This window comes from Sphaerodactylus townsendi, linkage group LG01 (assembly GCF_021028975.2).
Source record: "Sphaerodactylus townsendi isolate TG3544 linkage group LG01, MPM_Stown_v2.3, whole genome shotgun sequence".
Taxonomy (NCBI): Eukaryota; Metazoa; Chordata; class Lepidosauria; order Squamata; family Sphaerodactylidae; genus Sphaerodactylus; species Sphaerodactylus townsendi.
The window spans coordinates 157,683,269-157,701,752 of NC_059425.1; positions in this window are offsets into that span (position 1 = coordinate 157,683,269).

Here is an 18,484-nt window from a genome sequence, read left to right on the forward strand (position 1 = left end):
GTTTCTGAATAAGTCACAAAAGTGCAGGTAGCACTTTTGAATGGAGCCGATCCTGGATCCTATGAAGGGGCCAAAGCCAGAGTTTTGGAATGGTCTCAGAAATAGACCAGACTCCAATAAAATAGTTTAAGATAGAAGTAACTTTACTGGAAAGTCTATTATTATGTTTTACACTTTCTGGGTGCTCTGCAAAGGCATTTCCATATGGCATATTATGGTGGTCTACTCTGGATGCCATCAAGGCATGTGTTTGAAAACAACCAGACCTGCTTTCTCCAGGCAAGAGTGGAGCTAACACACCAACCTACCTGGGATATACTAGTCTAGGCAGCCCATGTCATTTGATCTTACCGTTCTGGAGCAGTGCAGGATCCAGGTTACTTGAAGGTAGTGTGCTTAATTTTTAAGGGAAGAATGCAACCAATAGATAAAATTTGAAAATAATCCAAACTGAAACAGCCTGTATGCTACAGTCAAGTCAGCCAAACCACTGGCCACTACCTCTTTTGTTTGGATGAAGCACCAGTTTGTTAGTCCCATCATATTCTTCGACTAAAAAAACATCTTGTCTACCCTTCCTCACATTTTATTCGAGGTATATCCTTGACAGAACTGCTGAATTATTTCAAAATCCTGGACTTGCTTCACACTTCGTGATTTCAGTCATAGAATTCACCTTACCTTGTGTAGCCATCATTCTTTATGGTGTCTTTGTTGAATTCATTTACTTCACTAAAGAGTCAACTGTGGGCCTAATTATACGCATATAGACATGTTCCACAGTCCTGTTGGGATCATTCTACTCCAGCTGGTAGGTGGGGAACTTCATGACCAGACAAACTGAGGGCACACCAAAGAGAAAGACTAGATCTTGTTCCACTAACAGGCATACTGGATTTGTTTGTTTTACAGAAGGGAATATTCAAACATTAACCCCTGCAACATCTGAAGTGGTACAATCATACCGAGACTACGGTGCACCCTCGCTGTGAACAAGTAAATCAATTATTGAATAAGCAATGTTATTACCCCTTTCTTGGACTTGTGGGTGACCCAGTGAGCAAGTGCCGGCTGTGGAAATGCACATTGTGAAGAAATATTCAATTTCAAGTCCTGAATTTTTATAAAAACAGAACTTTTCCCTGAATATTTGAGTGTGCTGACTGCCATTTATTGAGGTTCATTTTGATCCAAACAAAGAGGTGATTGTGTGCACCCTTGATTTTAATCCAGAGCTTCCAAACAAATGCAGTGCCCAGATCTAGTAACTGTTTTGGATACATCTTACTCCACTAAGCTCCCCTGCTTACAAAGTCCTCCCCCTTACTTTGAAATGGAAGACGTTAGTTTGCATCTGTTTCTTTGTATCAGTGGATTTACTTTCACAATAATAATCAGAAACCTTTGTGGAACTTTGGAACAAGGTGCCAATTCTATCCTTATTTTGCCATGACTTTTAACCAGCTCAACCAATTGCAATTTGTGGTATTTGAGAGACTTCTGTGCTCTTGTACCACACTTATTCATTTAAATAACTAATTAACTAAATAAATAGAACTGTACTGGGCTGGAGACCTCCATAGTGAATTTTGCTGGGGAAACATGGGCAATTTCTTGAATGTGCATTATGGGTCACCTCTGGACGGCCAGTGCAATCCGAAGCAGAGGCTCTTTCTGCATGGGCCGTTTACAGCGCCCTAGGGATGGCAAAAACGCCGTCCCTAGGGAGCTGTTCGCATGGGGGGCATGATTCACAGCCGCGTCACCCTCACTCCCCCCCAGCCACGTCACCCTCACTCCGCCCTGCCCTCGCTCCCCCCCGAGCGAGGTTTTTGGAAAACGGCAGCTTCCAGCTGGAAGGTCGCAGGGAAGGTAAGTCGATCGGGCGACGGCACAGCACAGCACCATCTTCCCTATCGTTACTGGGACCGTTTGTGTTAACGGTCCCCGGGGGACGCCGACCCAACCCTCAGCGTGGCCGTGCGGAAGCAGCCAGGGTTACCCCTTTCTAGGTCAACTGAAGTCAATGAGCTAAAAAGAGCATAACTTCAGTTAAGAAAGCACGGTGTAAGCAAGCCAGCCTTTATTGGCATAGACAACAGTACAACAATAGTAAAAAAAAAACTGATTAAAAAAACATATACAGTACAGGAAATAAATGTTAAGTGGAGGGAAATCTACTGGCATTTAGTAATTTCCAGGAGAAAGTCTGCCACTATCATACAGAGAGAAGGATCAGGATTGTCCAGCAAGTAGTGTAATCTAAATAAATTGGGGAGATCGGGTAAATGTAAAGGAGTAAGATCCACATACTTGGATCTGATTTCCTTGAATCTGCAACAGTGTAGTAATTGGTGGGCCAGAGATTCAACTGAGCCATCATTACATGGGCACTGAAAAAGTTCTGAAAAAGGAAAGGAACTAAGGTGTGGGAAGAAGGGTGGGAGGGGTGCCACGGGGAGGGGCAGGGGATAGGGGAGGGGCCTGGGGCCGATTTTCCACGCCCCCCAGGCATGCACCCGGTGCACAGCGCACCCCCCTTCCCCTTGTAGCTCCGCAACTGAAAGTGGGCCAAAAATGTTTTACAGCAATAAATACAAGCAAGGACCTGCAAAACTGGCAGGGTGAACCCCATCTCTCTCTCTCCCCCCCATTGCTGTGCCCACCCAAACCATCACTTTAATGCCTCCCCCCATTGTAGCTCCAGGCCCCCACCATCTAGCTTAAGCTCGCTCTTGCTGTGGTGGGTGGGCCTGGAGTGTCTCCTGGCAGCTGCCACCTCTGTAAGTGAGCCCAGAGCTTCTGCTGCAGGCCTGGAGCAGCTGCCTTTGGGCTGCTGAGGCTCATTCCGCACATGCAGAATAATGCACTTTCAAACTGCTTTCAGTGCTCTTTGGAGCTGTGCGGAATAGCAAAATCCACTTGCAAACAGTTGTGAAAGTGGTTTGAAAATGCATTATTTTGCGTGTGCGGAAGGGGCCTGAGAGATGGAAGCAGCCACTAAAGGTAGAAACCATTTTATTTAGTTTGAGAGGGGGGTTAAACCCCTCATTTATTTTTTAAACTTTTCTGATTTTTCTGCAGACCTGGGAGTCCCCCTGAGTCTGCCAAAAAAAACCTGTTTGGGATCAGTATATGCTTTATCTTCTCATTTCAGCATCCACAGAGGGGGAATTGGATCAATAGATCTTTTTGAGTGTCATTTATATCCCATTTAGACGAATGGCAAAATTCCCATAGAATACGATGGTTCTAGACTGTGGAATGACGCTTCTGTTTTTGAAGGTATTGTAACCTTTTTCCTGAGCCACTGAGATAGGGCAACAACCCTCTAGATTTCCCAGCACCACTATGATGTTTGCTTTGTTGTATAAATAGTTAAAGTGGGTTGATCAATGGAAGAAAAATGTTGTACAACTTTAACAAGATCTGGCGATGGGATGTGGTTTTGATTTGAATGCAAATCTGCTTTAATATAAAGCTTGCAAATATCACATCACTTCTTGATGTGCACATGTAGTTCCAATTAACATTATGTAAATGAGGATATGGCTCCATCAGAGGCTGTTGAGGGAAGAGAGAAGAGCCAGAGCAGGTTTCCAGCTCTGATTTAAATAACAAGTGACTTTTGTGAAGGATGTCAGCATGGGGTCCCATGTGCTTACATTGTAGGAATACAGCCGCTCTCAAAGAGAACACCCAATTTATATATTGCTGCGCAGTGGTGCTTAGCCAAGTGAACCCGTTGTTAGGGGCAAATATTAAACCCCCAATGTGCTTGCTCCAGGATAGAGTGTTTTTAAAAGGATTCTCCTCTACTTGAGAGCAGGCATCAAAGCATTTTAGTGAGGGAAAGAAAAAGTCTACGAACAAGAGAAAAGAAGGCCGATTGAGCACATACAGCAGGAGCATTTGTGTTTGTGTGTGGTGACTGCATATGTGCCAAGGGAATGTTCAGGAAATAAAACGTTAGGCAGAATGAGTGTTGGACCCTGACATTATTGTGCCCCTAGTATTGACTTGATACTTGACTCTTGTTAAGTAGAAGAACCAGATTTGTAACCGTGTTTTTAAACCGACCCTGTTGAGACCTGTTTCTTCTGAGTGGCTTTTCTTGTTTGGTGAATAACTCTACTCCTATAGAAATAAAGGCAGCAAACCATATACCTCTGCTTCTATTTCATCTTAATAAAAAGCAACAGATGTTTTAAAATGCATGAAGGTCTCCAGTAACCTGACAGTTTGGTAACCAGAGATGTGGCGCTTCAGCCCAGTTGATAGGTAAAAAGAAGCCAGAGAGTGAAACTATTTTGTATTCCTCCCTAAGAATTCTGTGCTGTGCACGCATTTGACTGGGGTTTCCTGTGATTCGCTATTCGCCAGCTGTAAAATGGGACAAATGGTGCAGTGTAGTGCATATCAAATATATATTGTATCTATTTGACTTGCTTTGCTGCTTTCATCTGGATCCATGGGCTTGGAATGTAATTTTAGTTCCTGTTTTCTCTTTGTGCCATTTATAAGTCTGGATTGAGTTAGTGGCTCGCAGCTTGGGTTGCGATGCCACTAGATTCTGCCCATAGCTCCACTGATGGGTGCAGGGGAGAGTTCCTATTTCCATCTGTGAAATGCTGCAAGGTATGGAAAGAGCCAGTTTATTAAATAAGCCTTAGTACAGATTTTGCTTTAGGAAAGAATGCTGCATGTTTCTTTTGCACTGTGGACAGTGTGGTGCATAATAGAGCAAGATGGTGATGGTGACTCTGTGCCTTGGTATTTCTTTTTCAGACTTCTTCAATATGTGAATGTTTTCTACATGAAGTCAGTAGCAGATATTCAGCTTCCAGTTAGAGTGCACAACTGTGGGTTTGAATATAGAGATCTGAGTGTAGAGCCTGGGCACGTGAGCTTTAGGTGCAGAGAGACCTCCATATGATATTACACCACATAGGCCCTTTCCGCACATGCAAAATAATGCATTTTCAAACCACTTTCACAACGGTTTGCAAGTGGATTTTGCTATTCCGCACAACTTCAAAGAGCACTGAAAGCAGTTTGAAAGTGCATTATTCTGCATGTGCGGAATGAGCCATAGTCTACTTTCTAAAGCAGCCATTTTCTTCAGGAGAAGTGGAAGAAATGTTTTTTAAAAATAATAAAAATAAGCTATCTATGTTGTCTGGAGACCAGTTGTAATTCTGAAAGGTCTCCAGCCCTACCTAGAGATTGGCAACCTTACATTTCTGTGATGGGTCTTCATGGAACGCCCCCCCCCCCCCAATATATTAGTCATAAATCCAAGGGCTAAATTTCTAAATTTCATTCAAAGATATCCTGTGATTTTGATTGGCTATGTCTTAAAAAACAAGTCCTTAAATGTGACAGAAAGACATCCAGAAAGACATCAGATGATCAGTTTATCTTATTCCACATCATCTGGATACAAGACTTATTTTGGGAGAGTCATTGGTAACAACTATTTCATATTTAAAGCTACCCCTCCCCCCCCCAAAAAAACCTGGTGTGCAATTTCTTTTCCTTTTAGAAAGTAGTTTCAAGCATTATTTTTTTGCCAGCGTTCTATTATAGATGTAAATAACACTGAAGTCTTTTATATATACACTTAAGCCTTCTGCAGAAACACCTGGTTATAGGCTCAGAAAACTCGACCTGTGGATCTCTCCATTCATTTTTAGACTGTTCACTGAGAATCATCCCCAAGGCTATGGCGGGGTGGGAGAAGATAATGGTTTTGCTAAGATGAGAGTTCTGTGTTCTGTGCTGCTTCCTCTATCACATTTTTTGCTGAGCTTCCTTGCTGAGAAACCTTAATTCTACCTTCACTGTGTTCAGTTTCTGGTAACGAAAACCTCTCAGTCTCTGTGTTCCCCATTGTGATGAGAACAAGATGTTGAAGGCAGGCACTGCTGAAGGTACTTGGAAGTAAACTCCACTGAAATGAATGGGACTTGTTTTTGAGAGCTTGGCTCGAATTGGTTTCTAAAGAAGCAACCCCATGCATATTTTTTCATGAGAGCAAATGAATGCAATTGAATTGTAAAGAAACAAGCCTAGGAATGCACCAAAAGCTGCTGACTCCAAATACTGTTTGTAATAATGGTCAGAATGATCTGGGAGACCCCGGTTCAGATGTTCTCTCACTCCACCTAGCCTTCCTGACAAGACTGTTGTGCAGATAAAGTGGAGAACAGAAAACCATATATACCACCCTAAGCCCTTTGGAGAACTGTTAAAAGTTTTTCAAAAAAACCCACCCCATATTAGATAGATTTTTTTTAAAGACCAGAAGACAAGATGCCTTCCTTCTAATCAATGCAAAAATAAAAGAGGGTTAGTATGTAACTGACTCCATTGAGTAGCTTCCCTTTATATTAGGAAATTCAATATTTATGCACAGAGACCAAGGCTGTTATGTTTATCTACATCCTTCAGATGAGTGGTGGTGGGAATGAGAGAAGCTTGTACATTCATCCTTCTGCTTTTCCAAGCCTTGATGGATGTTGGACTTCTACTTTGGGGGTGTTTGTAGGCAACAAAATCTTCCTCAAAGGAGAATAAATACCACAATAAAATCAGAAGAGGTAGCAATCCTGTCATGGTCTTTATATACTGCAAAAATTGGAATTGGGAGATGTACAGATCCACAGATCCACAGATCCAATCTTGATTTACCATTGGGTAGATACACAACTGGAAGCTGCAGTCAACTTTGGCTCCCTCAGGAGGCCTGTATGTGTTTATAAGTATAGTTGCTTCGCATGAAACTTGCACAGTTTTAAAACATACAGGCCACAGTCCAATGCAGAGTTAAGCATGACATCAGTTGGCTCATGCACATGTAACTATGCATTGGATTGTGGATAGACATATGCAGTGTTCTAGTAGAATGCTATACAGCCCAGAAACCACACAACACCCCATGCTAGAAGAGTAGCCTACTCAGTGGCATTATAGGCCCTTGAGGTCCATCCCCTCCTCCCAACCACTCCCTTCCCAATTGTACCTCCAAATCTCCAGGAATTTTCCAACCCAGTGTTGGCAACCCTGGTTTCTCCCTAATTTGTGGAGAACCATTACTTTGTTCACACCCCCGATTTAAAGGGGGACACCTGCCATTGACTGTTAATGATTATATGAGGAAGAGCCAGATTTTATCCTACTTTTCCCTCATGTCAAAATTTATTTACATATTTGGCACAGCAAACTCAGATCAATGGGTTGTGGTGTTAACTGACCATGGAAGAACACCTGTTTTTTATTTTTTGTGTGTTTCTCAAATGGGAAAAGATTAACAACAGCATTGCCTTCTAACAAGAAGGGGGCCCCTCTAGGTGTTAACTGTGATATCTTATTCTTACTTCATCTTTTCCATAAAGGTACCTCTCTCACAGTTTTTGCGATATGCAAATGTATTTCAATTTAATCAATTTATCAATTAAGGCACATGATTAATCAACTGAAAATTCTTTAATCAACTGCTGTAAATTCAATACAAACATATTCATTCAAATATACAGCATGATGTCATAATTTATCAATTAATAAGGTCTCATTAACCTTCTAAAATGATTATTTTAGAAATGTGCAAATATGCTCGAAACAAGAAGACTTGCCTTGATTAGTTTTTAAATATTATGTCTCAGCAGAAGCTACATGACAGAAAATGGCTTCCGTCTCGACTGTTAGCAAATAGATGGGAAGATCATTAGAAACTGCACAGAAATTGCCAGAGTGCAAGAGTTTTCCTCCTTCTGTATTTTTCCAATAATAACTGAGCACTGTTTTATGTCTGATTGAAACTGAAGAACAATTTTGCACTTACCTGTAACTATTGTTTGTCGAATGGTCTTCTGTGTAGGCACACATATGTCTGCATATGCACAGGCCTGCCTTGGAGGAGACTAATCAGCTTCTTCGAAGAAACATCCAGAATTCTCCCGAATGCTCTTCCCCCTTCCCCAGCTGAGAAGCAGGAGAAATCCCTGCCTAAATGTGTACGAGGTCTAGGAGGGAAGAGGGAGCACTCACTTCCAGATTCTCCTGCTTAGCCAGCCCGCGTGGGCCCCGATTTCAAAACACACCGGACGTTTCCGCCCCGGCCTCCTTGCATGCTGCCTTGCCGCCAAGAGTCGCGGGCTGGCGATGAGGGCGCAAGCCCGTTCGCATGCAAGCATGCGAACGGGCAAACTAGCGGTACCGGCGAGGCGGCTCCGCACGCGGGCCGCCTCTTCCCCGTCTCCGCCCCACTCGCGCGATTGTCCTGCATTAGGTGAAATTACCGCCTGCTGGGCGTAGCAGCCCGCCCGCGCTGCCCTCCAACCCCTGGATGTCGGGAGGACAGTGTGGAAGCGAGGCTTTAACCAGCTGGCGACAACGCTGAAACCGAGTGAGAAACCGAATAGCTTCTTCCCGGCGGCGCAGGTTAAGCTGCAGCGCGCCGCCCGGGGCCCCTTACTCAACAACAACCGCTTTAAAGGGTTGTTGTTTAGGGCGACCTAGAGCCACTGGCAGCCCTGGGAAGTCCCGAGGAAGTCAGATGGTCGCTGCTGCTGCGTTGCAGCAGCGGTGCCTGTGCGAACGGCGGCCTGGGGGTGGCGTTTTTAGCGCCCCCAGGCCGTCGTTAATGGGCCGTGTGGAAACGGCCACCATGACCTAGAAGGATTTCAGAACAGTTCACAGCAGAGAAGGAGGGAGGGATGTGTGCCGGCACAGAAGACCACTCAGTAACCAACAGTTACAGATAAATGCAATGTTTTCTTCCTCTTCATGACATTCCGTGCAGACCCACATGGGAGAGTAGCAAGCTAGCCCAACAGTTGGAGGTGGGGTGTGACTGTCACACAAAGATCTGCCAGGTAAGTGAAAGCAAAATGTTTATTAATGCGCTTATTTAAACATATGTACAGGGTTATTTTATTTGTATGGTAAATAGACCACAATATATAAATAAACAAAAAAAAATAATGCACTTATTTAAACAGCATCTGCAAAACTACCTTTTCACACCAAAGATTCTCTCCTGGAGTCCTCATCGATGGCATAATGCTAGATGAAGGTAGAGGAGGAAGACCATGTTGCTATCATACAGATGTCTGAAATGTTTACTCTGGTGAGGAAGGCAACAGACATTGCCTGGGCTCTGGTGGAATGTGCCCAAACTTTAATGGAACAATCTAGCCCTGTTCAAGCATATGCTTTCAAAATGGTTTCTGACCCCCAGTGGGAAAACATCGGGGTAGAAATCCCCCTCCCCTTATGTGCACCTGAAAAGGCAATAAACAGGTTGTTCTCCTGATAGAATGGTCTTGTTCTTTCAAAACAAAACAAAAAAGCAAAGCTCTGCGAAGATCCAGAGAATGCAGTGCTCTCTTCACATCCGTAATAGGGCTAGGGAAGAACACCAGGAGGAAAATGTTCTGAGACAGGTGGAAGTGAGAGACTACCTTAAGTAAGCAACTCTTGGGTGTAACACCCCCTTATCCAGGGGGGACTTTAAAAATGAAAGATCACACAGGAGAGCTCTCACTCACCTTCCTAACCAATGCTCTGGCTACCAAAAATGCCATTTTATAGGGCAGCATAGCCAGGAGGCTAATGACAAAAAGGTTTCCCCATTCATCTAGATAAGACCTGTGGTGAACTCCACTGGTGAATGGAAGCTTTAAGTTGTGGGTATAAATTATTGAGGCCTTTAAAACCCTTTTGCAAAGAGGATTTGAGACAGGGAGGCAGAATCCAGTCCCATATGGAAGGGTAAGACAGCCACCATATGTACCTTCACAGATGAATTCATAAAATTTCAGTCTTTTAACGAGAGCAAATATTCAAAAATAAAAGGCAATTTACATGTAACTGGGTCGATCCCACTCTGAGAATCTTCTTCATTTGGCTTCATAAGACCATCATGTAGAGATTTACTGGAGGACAACAGTACATCTTTAATGCTGTTAGACCAAAGGGTTACTGTAGGATCAACCAGGCTGCCAAGTGGAGGGAAGGTATATTGTGGTACAGCACCGTCTCTCAACAGCAGGTTCTCCACCTGCAAAAATAGATACACTTTTCCCTGAGCCAACCTGTGGAGGGTCACAAACCAGGAGCTTTTCCCCTGCTGTCAAAAAGTGACGACTTTGAGGTGAATGGTTCTGATGTCCAGCCTCAAGCAGGCACTTCCTGCTGACTAGACTTCTGCAAAGACCAGGTGGGTGATCAACTCCTGTCCTACTTGATTCCAAAAAGAGGATGGTGAGCAACGACGATCAGCAAGGGTTGCTGAGCACAGCCATAGCAGCGAATCCCGGTGTCAAATGTAGCCCAGCAAGCTGCCAGATGATGCCAGATGTCACTCTAGTACACTCAAAGTTTGGGGGTGACAGTGTTCGGTTGCATCTCAATATCAGCAGAGTTTAAAGCGGAGCTACTCTGGTAAGATGAGAAGGTCTAGTTGTCTTCTTACACTCACTGCAGCCTCCTCTACCACACTTGGAAAAGAATACTCTCCACTCAAGATGTTCTTTCCATAGGAAGGTTTTACTTTAGCAGTTGCAAGGTTACACAAGTATACACTATACAAGACTATAAAGCTATACAGAACTCTTCAGCAAGAACAAAGTTGAACACACACACTCAATTTAGACTCAGACTCTTAGCATATACAATGCATTACATCTTATACATTCAACCAGATACTTTTCCCCTGCCCCGGCAACAGCCTCTCATTGGTCTAGAGCAGGGGTAGGGAACCTGCGGCTCGAGAGCCGCATGCGGCTCTTCTGCCCTTGCACTGTGGCTCCACGAGCTGAGCCGCTGGCTTCATGCGCTTCTCAGAATGAGCGGAGTAAAAGGTAAAAAACCCCTATATATATATATATAGTGTTATCTTTATTTTAAATGTCAAAAATTATTTGCGGCTCCAAGTGTTTTCTTTTCCCGTGGAAAATGGGTCCAAATCGCTCTTTGAGTGTTAAAGGTTCCCTACCCCTGGTCTAGAGTCACAGTTGAACATAGCCACTTGCCCCTAGACCCGTGGTGGTGAACCTTTGGCACTCCAGATGTTATGCACTACAATTCCCATCAGCCACTGCCAGCATGGCCAATTAGCCATGCTGGCAGGGGCTGATGGAAATTGTAGTCCATAACATCTGGAGTGCCAAAAGTTCACCACCACTGCCCTAGACTGACTGTCTCTGGTTTTGCTGTTGTTGGGCAAACTTCTGCTGACTAGAAGATGAACCTTTTGTGAACCTTTTTTAAATATACTTTGATATTGACTGCCTCCACCTGTGCAAGCTTTGCATGGAACATTAATTTGTTTCTGAATTCAATTCAAGGTTCTGACATTTTCCTTTAAATCCCCAAATGCCCTAAGACCCGAAAGAAGCAATCTCCCAGTATAACCCTGCAGCGCAATTCAGATCACTAAAGCAGTTTCTAGTCTCCGTACCTTCCTGTGCTAAACTGGGTTCACCTGGAACCTTCTCAAACTTTTCCAGTTGTAGCCACGATGATGAGGAACAGCTCCCCGGAGAACATGAAAGAGTTCCCCACTGATGGCTTTCAGGACAAGCTGTAAAACAAACTTATTTAACAGAGCATTTGGGAGTTGGAATGTAAATATTGTATGGTTTTAAACTTTGTTGCTCCTAATTGGGAGAAATAAGAGAGCTTTCTTGCCTCTGTATATTGAAGAACAGGATTAGTAATAGTAGCATTCTTATTGAGAACACACCTCAGACTTCTGTAGTAGTGTTTTCCTCACAGGGACACATTTATGTGATTTTACCATTGCTACTGGGACTGCTGCCCAGACCTGGATAGCCCAATCTTGTCAAATTTTGGCTGCTAAGTTGGGTTGACCCTGGCAACCATGAGGCAAGCAATTGTAAAACTCTGACCATCTCTTGCCTTCAAAACCTTTCAGGGTCGCCATATATTGACTGTAACTTGACGACACTTTCCATCACGACTGTGCCTGCTAATGCGCACAATGGAAACTGAACTTGGTTTCCCTGCCTTTTTCATACATTGCCCACTTACTCAATGGCCATTTCTCGCCACCTGCTAGTATAACTTTTTTAAAAGTACCAACTGTCATATTAGTATAGCTGCATAACAGTCTATCAGCCAAGATTCCTGAACTCCTAGGTTTCATGTTGAAATGTTGTAAGCTGTTCTGAACCTGTAAGGGGAGGGACAGCATAGAAATTCAATAAATAATAGTAATATTTTTTAAAAGTAAGTATCGAGCCTCTTTCAGTACTGAGATATGCCTTTCCATTCATAGATCACAATAATCATGTAACTATACAACAACTTTTTAAAATTTATTTATTTTATTTATTTATTGGTTCCACTTTATTGGTTCCACTTTTATACCGCCCTCCCCCAAAAGACCTTGCAGGGAAATTTTGGCAGGGAAATTTTCCTGTCTAAATGGATGCCATCCCAAAATTTTGCTGTGACCTTTCCCAAAACATTGCAAGAAAGCAGATTTGGGAAGCATTGCAGGAAATATGTGGAAAACCTAGAAGGTACACCAAAGCCCCATGATGCTGTGATGAAGTGAGGGGGCGGGGGGAACTCTGTCCAATAAGCTAAGGAAAACAACCTGTATATACAAACAGTGTGAAAGTGACCAATGACAGAACACAGAAATATACCCAACACTCTGAGCCGGCCAATAGGAACTGGGTAGTGGGAAAGGTTAAAATATGTCAGTGGGAGGTTTAATCACTCAGGGTTTTGAGAGTTAGAGGTGAAAATCTGGAAGTGAGAGAGAAAGGTTAGTTTAGCAGGAGTGGGAATTAAAGATCCATGGAGATACCAGATTTTTTTTGTTAGGTTTCCTGTCTGGAGACCTGTGGTGATACCAGCAGGATCCTTTGGCTCAGGTGTATAACTTAAATTACAGCAGAGCGCTGTGTTGATATGTTATAAAACTTTCTGAGAGAGGGGTTTCCTTGGTGTGTACTCTTTAAAACCTAACATAACACATCTTCTGGTTGACTGTTAATATTTTCCTCTGGTGTGTTGTTCTTTCCAAAAACTTCCTTCTCATTCACTTTAAAAAGCCACCCATCTTGTGCCTGGTTCAGATCATATCCCATCGAACCCTTTAAAAATTTCCATTGAGAATCCAGGCGGAAAGGCAAGAAATCCATCACACCCTACGTTATGTGTAGAGGACTGGACCCAAACCGTGACCTAAAAGTCTCACTTCCAGCATGGACTCCACTTGTCAGCCATGGCAAACGACTGTATTCAGATTCAGTCTTCTGTGTATAGGAAGCAAAAGAAATTGCTTAACAATAATCAAGCTAGCTAGACTTCTGTTCATCAGAAAGTTACAAGGACAGGGCAGAAGGCAGACTGCACTTCAAGAGACTGTTGGCTACAGTTAGCCCTCCGGGCACACTCAGCCTTCTCCTATAAACACACAGATCCAGTTTGCAGAGAAAAAAAATATTGTATTTCCTGTAGTGCTCAAGGGGGTTTCAGGACAAGTTTCAGCTTCTTTACTACTTGACGGCTTACTGAATAAAGAGTAGAGCTTTAAATGTATAAAGAGTAGCGATTCTATGCCTTTTATGATTTCACTTTAAATTGTGACCTTGAAGGTGGGGGAAAAATAAATAAGAGATGTCAAATACTGACATTGTTATAATGAAATTGAATGTCAGGATCAAACATAAACTAGAAGAAGAATTAAATGTAGTAATGGCATTATGTTTTCCATACATTAACGATATTAACCATAAATCTCCTTCTTCCTGTTGTAAGGTAAGGAAACATCTAGTTTCCTGCCTTACATTTCTTTCTTGACATAAATACGTTACCAAAAAAAAAAGCCATCTATTTATTTCTGCATGCATCAGAATCTCACAGTGCAAAATGCTCAGGGTAGCAACTAAGCCCAGGGATATGCTGATTGAGTGCCCCACTGACACCAGGCAAGGGGGAACATGCAAATAGGAAACTTTGGTGATGGAAACTCCAGAGAAAGGACACTGCAAGTTTGAGATGTGGTTGGGTGTGGTTAGAGCCACTATGCTTCTTTCTCTGTGCATTGGCCCACCTAAAGGGCATATTTTTGTACAAAGGACTATTGAAAAGGCGCAGGGCCAGGAGGCAACTCACTTTTAGCAAATCACCAAATAGGCTGAAGCCGGCTGCAATCCCTCAGCCTCTCTTGCCCCCCTCCCCCTGTAGTAAGAACATACTATCAGGCTGTACAATGCTGCTATAAAGCCCCTAATGGAGCGATGGATGTGGGAAGCTGGAAGGGGGAGAGCTGAACTCAGTTCTCCAGCAGTTAACGTGCCTTGCAATATGGGGAGGGGGGACTTTTTAAAAATGGAAAACAGAAAGAGTCATATCATGCAAGTTTCGAACTTAGTATGTGGCAGAGAAATAATCATGTCTAACATATTGATTAATTTGCACTATTGAATTAGCGATTTTAAGGCATGCAGTTACACCATGGAGACAAAAGGCAGAGAGATGGAATTGAATCCAAACCGGTTCTGGTGGGTTTTCCGGGCTGTGTGGCCGTGGTCTGGTGGATCTTGTGGTGGATCCGCCAGACCACGGTCACATCCTGGAAAACCCACCAGAACCTGTTGAATCTGGCCGTGAAAGCCTACGACAATACATTGCATCCAAACCATTGGCCTACCCCAACTTGTGTGTGTGTGTGTGTGTGTGTGTGTGTGTGTGTGTGTGTGTGTGAGAGAGAGAGAGAGAGAGAGAGAAAGAGAGAGAGAGAGATTGCTTCATAGGGGAAATTGAAGAGTTTCTGCCACTGCACCCCCAATAAGAAAGATGGGGGAGATCTTAACCTGGCAGTTGTTTTGGGAAGGGGCAGATGCTGGGGGTTCCTCTTCCTCCCCTCTGCTGCATGCATCATTGCACTTCCTTCCAACTTTCCTTGGACTTCTTGGAATGCAAAGGGAAACATCTTCCTATCTCCTGAGGTGCCTACAAATGTCAGCCAAAGCAATTCTCTTCCCCCAGACAGGTTCCCCAACCCGTGGCAGCTGGCTATTTCCAGGTTGTCAGTTTTGCAGCAGCCGCTGCAAGTCTTTTGCAGGAAGGGAAACGTGCCGGGGCTGCTTTGGAAAGTGAAAGTAGCTCTGACACCACTGGAGTCACACCACATTACCCCCACCTCCAACTCTTTACAGTCTACAATCTCTTACTAGCACAAAGGGGGGGGGGGAGAAAAAGAGCAAGTGGGAATGACTCACCTTTTCCTTCCTCGCTGCCACCACAGAAATTTCTCTCCCCCCGCCATCTTGAAGGAAGGAAGGAACTGGGGACAACGAGGGCTTTTCCCTTCCTCTTCCTCCTCTGCAGGGATTTCCTCCCCCCACCCCTGCATCTTGAGGGAAGGAAGGAGCTGGGAACCATAAGGGCTTTCCCCCTCCTCCTCTGTGCCCCCCCCCCCGCACGACTTGCTTGCCTGCCTGAGTTGCCTCATTGGGCCCTTCCCCACTTACCTTTTCCCGAGGGCTGCTACCTGGTCCAGCAGCAGCAGCATCCCACAGCCGGGCCTCCAAACCCCAGCTTGGGAGTCATCAAAAGCCCTTGAAGAGGCGCCAAGAGTCCTTGCCTTCTGAGAGCGACGAAGCAGCGGCCAGGCTGGCCTAAAGCGCTTCGCCGCCCTCTCAGTGGAAGCGCCGAGGACCCGCTACCACCCTCTCCTCGAGTAGCGCCGGGCTTAAAACAAGATAGAGGCAGCCTTTGTTTGTCTGGGGCCTGGCTGGCTGCTCCACGTAGGTGCAGGCCAGGCTTCCGTGGGCGAGTCAGCCAGTCTCTTTTTGCTCGAGAGTGCAAGTGGAGGCCAGCGGGACTGGGGAGGTGTGGGGCATGTTGAGTCATATGTGTGGGGGGTGATTTCCAGGACAAGCCGCCCCAGATGTCCCCATTGTCCCCACGCCACTGAAATATATTAATAAAAGTGTTAATAAATCAATTTTTCTCAGTAGAGTGTTAGGAGAGGAGCAGAATTCACTTCATTATATTAAATAGTTTTCTAAGGTATATTTGAATAGGTGGCTGGCCTGTGGTCATGGGGGGAAAAGCCACACACAGATCCAAGATCCAGGTGGGGCAACACCTGCATGCACTGACTGCTATATGGAAAATGTCACATGTGGGGGGATTTTTCCGCCCCCACGTGACCAGAATCGGTGAGCCCAGTGCGCGCCCCCCCCCCGGCCCCTGGTGGCTTCGCCACTGGCTGTGGGGCCTCATTTGTGCATGCCTGCGTAGCTATGCATCAGTGGGAAGTACATTTAAAAATGTATGTGCGAAGGTGCAACAGCAACCCGGATTGTTTCTGTGGGCTCCAATTGCTGCCTGCATGAATGCATGTGAATACAAAAACAGAAAAACAGGTTCCTTTTTCCCAACTGCAACCCGTTATACATTTGCTGTGCAGAAGGGGCCTTTGAGATGGGGAATAGGCAGGCAGAATCAATCCTCCTTACTATCTGTTCTCTGTCAATGAGGGGTGGGCAGGCTATGCAGATTCAGCTCTGGAAGCTCCAAAGGTGCTCTACTGGATTGGAATTATTAACTAATCATAATAAAAGGAAGATAATACTAATATAATTGGACACCACTCTGTCCATTTAATCTAAGTGACATGTTAAGACTGGTGACTGTGAAAATTGAGCATGCTTCCACAGTCCTTTCAGCTTCAGGCATATAAGACCTCATCCCTCCATTGCTTGGAACTCAGAACTTGTGTTTTTATCGGAGGGGGCTGGCTAAATGGGATTCTCCTGCTCGCAGTGGAGGTTAAGAGCTCGTGTATCTAATCTGGAGGAACCGGGTTTGATTCCCCGCTCTGCCGCCTGAGCTGTGGAGGCTTATCTGGGGAATTCAGATTAGCCTGTACACTCCCACACATGCCAGCTGGGTGACCTTGGGCTAGTCACAGCTTCTCAGAGCTCTCCCAGCCCCACCTACCTCACAGGGTGTTTGTTGTGAGGGGGGAAGGGCAAGGAGATTGACAGCCCCTTTGAGTCTCCTACAGGAGAGAAAGCGGGGATATAAATCCAAACTCTTCTTCTACTCTTCTTCTTATTGGGAACAGTTTGCAGAATCTTTTTTCCCTACACAAAAAGAAGCCAAACATTTGTCATTCACAAGAGGGCATTTCACACATGATCTGTATATCCACATATATTCATGTTTTATTTACATATAGACAAACACACATGAATATCTGAACACAAGTTAACTCCTGTTTTGCACCTGGGAACCGTCATCTTTAAAATTCGGGCCTAGATTATGCGTCTTGGATAAATACGTATGCAGTTGTGGGAATGACTCCATCAATGCATGTAGGGGGATCATGGATTCAATGCATGTACCCCCATGTATGCCCACCACATTGTAGATGGATAACAGTCATTTTAGACTGGGTGTCATCATGAGAATCACTGCATTCTTGTCCAGGCACTGACACCTTCATGTATGTCTCTGTGTGAATGCACATTGGAGCATGTTTATGTGCAGGGGAAGAATAGCTGTATAGTGTTGCCGTTTGAGGATTATACTAAGAAGCAATACACAGACTGAGTAATTTTCTGGGAAAGTCAGAAAAGCCCACATATCCAAGCATAGCATTTACATGCTTGATACATATAATAATTTCACATATAATGTTGGTTCTCCCCAATGCTCTTAAAATAAAATCAAGTGCCAGGAGCATGTCTTTTAATGTCTCTCTCCCCACCCCCACCCCCTTTTGTTTGTTTTCAATTTTGGAATTAAAAATGATATTATTAACAGCATCATTATTAAAAGGGGCAAGAAAAGGAAAGGAACAAGGGGAAAAAACTACTATCTTTCTATCTTGATTCAGAATGCATTACCTCATATCTCACAAGGCAGGAGTGGGGGTGGGGGATACTGATTCGGCAGAGAAATGCAAACCAAAGCATCATGCAAACTCTTAAAGAGACAGCTGATCCCCTGTGCTCAATTCTCACCTCACAAAGGCTACATTTGCACTTAGAGCAAACATGGTGCTTGAAGAATTACCCGGGCCTGTTTCTGGATTTTTTGTTTTGTCTGCTTGGAGAATGTGTGTTGCAGTGGCTCTGTTCATAGCGAAGCAGCTGCACACACTCAACACCAATGAGGAAAACACCTTACATCTGCCATGCTGTGACATGCATAGGACACCAGCAGGGAGGAATAGGGACAGAAATAAAACCATACCACCACATGCTCTGAGCTTCTGCCAGCATATCCCTTCCCCCCTCCCAAACACAAACACCATTCACTCGAGCAACGCTTTCTCCTCGGTCGCTCTCCGAATCTGCCTTTCTCGCTTGCACCATTTGCTGAGCCAATGGAGTGGCTATAATTAATCTTCTTTTGTGCAGTATTGTGATGTAGCAATTGATCTTGCAGACTGCAGAGGGCTTTTGACAAGTGCTGTATAACC